At 43.6% G+C, this 5,231-nt stretch overlaps 1 pseudogene; it reads right to left on the bottom strand.

The window, feature by feature from the left end:
* Positions 1-1,931, bottom strand: part of LOC108491736 — a 33,327-nt pseudogene extending 31,396 nt beyond the window's left edge.
* Between the last annotated feature and the right edge of the window lie 3,300 nt (positions 1,932-5,231).

Genomic DNA, 5,231 nt, shown 5'->3' with positions numbered 1-5,231 from the left:
TATAAGGGAATAGTGAAAAAACAATCCTTAAGATCTAATATTACCTTAAAATATCCTTGTGGTATGGCAACTGGCGAGGGCAAACCCAGCTGTAACACCCCCAAAGGACCATAGTGGAATTAATTGCTCTTAAATCTTGCAGTAATCTCCATTTTCCTGACTTCTTTTTAATAACAAATATGGGCGTGTTCCACAGAGAACAAGTGTCTTCAATGCACCCTGCCTCAAATTGTTCCTGCACCAAATGAGTGGCTGCTGCCGACTTCTCTGCAGTAAGTGGCCATTGATCTACCCAAACAGGACCATCTGATCACCAGGTTATTCGATCCACACAGTTTGAGGGTGCAGGACTGTCAATGGCCGCCATCATAAACTTCCCAAACCTTGCTTATCATTCTGCCCTTGGATTGGTATTGGAAACAATTGTCCATCCTCTTTCTTTCCCAGCCCCTTGCCAGGGGCATATCCTTGAGCAAGCATCTGCGCAGTAACAACATCATTGGGACTACACATCACAACTCCCATTTGTGAAAGCAAATCCCTTCCCCACAGGTTTACTGGTAAATAAGGAACCACAAAAGGTTTAATCAAGCCAGAATTATTCATAGAATCCTTCCAAGTGAGACATTTCGAACTCTGTCTTGGATTTTGACTCTGCCCTATACCTTTCAAATTAGTCAGAGTCTCCACTGTAGGCCAGACTGCAGGCCAGGCCTCAGCAGAGATAATAGTAACATCAGCTCCAGTATCAATAAGTCTATCAAATTTTTAATCAAGCCAGAATTATTCATAGAATCCTTCCAAGTGAGACATTTTGAACTCTGTCTTGGATTTTGACTCTGCCCTATACCTTTCAAATTAGTCAGAGTCTCTGCTGTGGGCCAGGCTGCAGGCTAGGCCTCAGCAGAAATAATAGTAACATCAGCTCCAGTATCAATAAGTCCATAAAATCTCTTCCCATCAAGCCAATATTTGAGCAAAGTGTTCCCCCTGGGGAATAGTGACTATATTGCCAACAGCTCGGCTATGATTCTAATCTCCCCAGTATAATCTGCATCAACTATTCCAGGCACAACAGACAAGCCTTTTAAGCCTGAATCCAATAAGCATCAGAAGAACCAAAATTTTTATTCCCTCTACTTTTGTTTTGAACAGAGCGACCAGATTTAACCAGAGGTACCAAAATTATTTGAGCAAAGCATTCCCCCTGGGGAATAGTGACTATATTGCCAACAGTTTGGGCTATGATTCTAATTTCCCCAGTATAATCTGTATCAATTATTCCAGGTACAACAGACAAGCCTTTTAAGGCAGCACTACCTCACCCTAATATTAGCCCACAAGTATCCTTGGGTAGTGGTCCATAAATTCCAGTCCCTATGGTCTAAACTCCCATCTCTGGAGTTAATACTGTGTGGGAGGTGGAACTGAGGTCCAGTCCTGCGCTTCCTGGGGTTGCTCTGTAGAGGCTAGAAATGGATTGTTGCTGTTGAGATTACCCCAAATGCTTGTTTCGGGGCCTGGGGTTGGCCCCTCCACTAGTTTCCCTGAAGAGGAAGTAGAGGTCTCCCTTCAATATCAGTCTTAGATCTGAAATCTCGGAGCCAATGTCTCCCCCTCCTACACCTGGGACATAATGTAGGACTCTTCCCATCATCAGTCTTCCGCTGAATATTATCTGCCTTACAATCCCAAGAAAAATGCCCATTCTTGCCACACTTAAAACATTTCTTAGCTCTATGCTTCTCAGCCAAAAACTCCTTTACTGTTTGTCCATTGAAAGCTGCCACCATAGCAAGCCCTTGCTTATAAGATGGACCTATGTCTGAAGTCAAATCAGTCTTTTTTCTATAAGGTCTGATGGCTGCCTGGCAGGCAGGATTAGCATTTTCATATGCCAACTCTTTCACATACTCTAGTCCTGCATCCATACTTCCAAATATCCTTCCTGCTGTAGTCATCAACTGATGAACAAAGTCTGCAAATGGCTCATCGGACCCTTGCTTAACAGAAGTGAGAGAAGTTCCCAGGTCCCCTTTAACTGGAAGCTTCCTCCATGCCTTTAGAGCAGCAGCTCGAATTTGCGCATAAAACCTGCATCATACTGCATCTGTTTTTCATTAGTCTCATACTCACCTCCACCTATTAACATATCAAAACTCCATTCATTTCCACATTGTTGATTCCTCTTAGCTGTCTCCTTACAATTGTCATAATATTCTGATTTCCATAGCAAATAATCACCTCCACTAAGAACTGCCTTCACCAATTGATTCCAAATATTAGGAGTTAGCCAATTTTCAGATTCACCTTCTATAATAGCCACAGTAAATGGAGCTGTAGCTCCATACTGAGACACAGCAAGCTTTAACTCTTTAATCATTGGAAACTGAAAGCCAGCACGATGTCGCCATGCCTGATTCTGTTCATCCACTGTTTCTGTTACCGGAAAAACCTCCATATGAGAGGCAAACCTCTCAGGGCCATCAAAAGTTTCCTTATACGAATGAAGGCTAGGCCTCCCACGAGTGGGGTGAGCTCTATCTCTATCTGCTCTTCCTTTATCTATAACAGCCTCACTACCTCTACCCAATTTAAGCTTTTGTAACTTAAGCGTCAGTGCCTGGCGCATCTCTTCCTGCTTAATTTGTTTGAGCATCAATGATTGATGCATCTCCTCCAACCTAATATCCTCCTGTAACTGTTCTATCTGTCCCCTTGCTTCTGATCTAAGCTCTACCACCACCATGACAGCTGGAACAGGTGGTATACTATAGAAAGGAGGAGGAGGCCACAAAACCTGCCTCTCGTGGCCATTTTGAGACCTATCCTCAACTTTACTAACCACCCCCTCTCTCACAGCCTCTGCGCCATCTGTGTCCAAGACTGGAAAAGTGGCTTCTGACAAAAGAGCCTCTGCCAAAAGAGGATAGATGCAAACATGCTCCTGTTTAAGCTCCTGAACATCATCCTCTCGATCTCCCTTTCCTTTGACCCTGAGGACTCCTTTTTCATGGACTCCTTTCTTGAACTTTTAGCAGAACTCTCATCTTCACTATCAAGAGAAATTAAGTCAGGAGGCTCTGGAGGTTCATCCTTGGGAGTTCCTCTCAACTCTGACTTAGAACTAGTTTTAAAAATTTCCCTGGGAGTTCCTCTCAACTCTGACTTAGAACTAGTTTTAAAAATTTCCTCAGATCGAGCAATTGCTGTAATTATAGGCTCATGTACATCTCTACTATCTATTAATTCCTTAATCAAATTCCAATAAGAAAAAGCAGTAACTGGGACCTTTCCTGGTCCAAACACCTTAAAAAATTCTTGTAATGCATCTCCCACTCTTCTCCATCTGTGTACATCAATAATTCAATAACTCCCTCTTGGGGAAACCATGGGCAGATGTCTTTCACAAAATCAAAGAAATGAAATAAATCTTCGGTTGTAACCTTTACTCCTCTTGCCTGTAAAGCTTCTTTTAACTGGACTACATATTTCTGATGCTGACTCAATTCTTGCCCCATGATTGAATGACCAACTTACCTGTCGGCTCGGTCACAGCAGGCTACCGTGACGTCTCCGAACTTTTGTTTCATTGGGTGCGCACCCCTTCTTCCTTCGTCGTCAGACCCTCACGTTGTCCCCCAGTATCCAGCCCCACGTTGGGTGCCACACTGTGGTTAGCTACTCCACAAAGCATCTCGGTTCTGACCTACAGAACTTCCACCTGAGTACCTGGATTGGGGGGTGGGGCCGTGGATGGGACAAGCGACAAGAGAAATGGAGACAAGACAGGAGTCTGATCAAGTCTCGTTTGTTGAAGCTCAAGCAAGAGTTTTTATTGAGAAAAAGAACAAAGGAACACAGACTGCAAACCATTACATCAGTCAGAGCATGAGGGCTCTGACACACATTAAGGGAGGAATCTTTGATTATAGAAGAATAGAACCGTATGCTGAAAAGGAGAGCAAGGCGCTGTGGGCCAATGCTATCTAGCAAGGCTATCTGGCCCCGGCTTCAAGCCAAGGTTTTGGGCCAAGGTTGTAAGCCCCGGCTGTGAGCCAAGGCCGTGGGCCCCGGCCGCCTGCCAGAGTTTCCAGGCCAAGGCTGCGGGCAGAATGGAAAGCAGCCATCTCAGGCCTGTCAGCAGTTTTGAGAGGAAAACCGAGACTCAATTGAACCTCAGACTCCCAGGCTCCCAACACAACCTGTATCCTGAAGCGGCTGTCTCTGAAATTTCACACTGAGACTGCTGCCAAACCTCTCTACTTGGTACTTAAGGTGATTGACTTCCCCCAAATAGCAATAAAGAGCACAAATCCAAGTAATTCTAATTTACCAGGAGACCTCACTGAAATAAAACAAGAAAGCCAAAGAGTGGAAAAGGAGGTGGGTTAAAAACTTGATGAAGAAACATAAACATTTGAGATGAAAACATCTGATTCCAATATCTCCTGAAGCCCAAAACTTCCCAAACCAGAAACAAAAGATAATGAACTAGCTGAGATGTAGAGTCTTACTTTTAAAAGTGATCTACAGCTGATCAGCTGTGCTGGTGCACACCTTTAATCCCAGCACTCCGGAAGTAGAGGCAGGCAAATTTCTGTAATGCTAGACCTGCTTGATCTACATAGTAAGTTCCATGCCAAACAAGATTCCACAGTGAAACCTTTCTTTTAATTAAAAAAATTAATATGATAATTAAAAAATAATTTTCAACAACTGTATAGAAAATTCAAACAGATGAATGACAACGGGTCTGGAGACAGCTCAGCAGTTCAGAGCACTTGCCAGTTTGCAGAAGCCTGGGGTTCAGTTCCCAGTAGACCCACCAGGCAGCTAGGAACTGCCTCAAACTCCAGCTCCAGGGGATTCAACTCTTGTGGCCTCCACGGGTAACCTACACTCATGTGGACATACTGACACCTCACCACAAACACACATAAACATATTTATTTTTTTATTTTATTAGTTTTTATTTTATTTGTATGAGTGTATTGCCTGCATGTGTGTAAGTGCCCACAGAGGTCAGAAGAGGTCAGAAGAGGATGTCAGAATCCCTCGGAATGGGAGTTACTGACGGTTCTTTGCCACCACATGGGTGTTGGGAATCAAACCTGGGACCTCTGCAAAAGCAGCCAGTGTTCTTATCTGCTAAACTATCTCTCTATCCCCACATATACCTATTTGCAATTAAATATCTATAAAAAGTAAATAGGATGCAAAATCAACCT

This window comes from Nannospalax galili, unplaced genomic scaffold, assembly GCF_000622305.1.
Source record: "Nannospalax galili isolate Female #2095 unplaced genomic scaffold, S.galili_v1.0 scaffold586, whole genome shotgun sequence".
Taxonomy (NCBI): domain Eukaryota; kingdom Metazoa; phylum Chordata; class Mammalia; order Rodentia; family Spalacidae; genus Nannospalax; species Nannospalax galili.
This window is presented reverse-complemented; position numbering and strand designations above follow the sequence as displayed.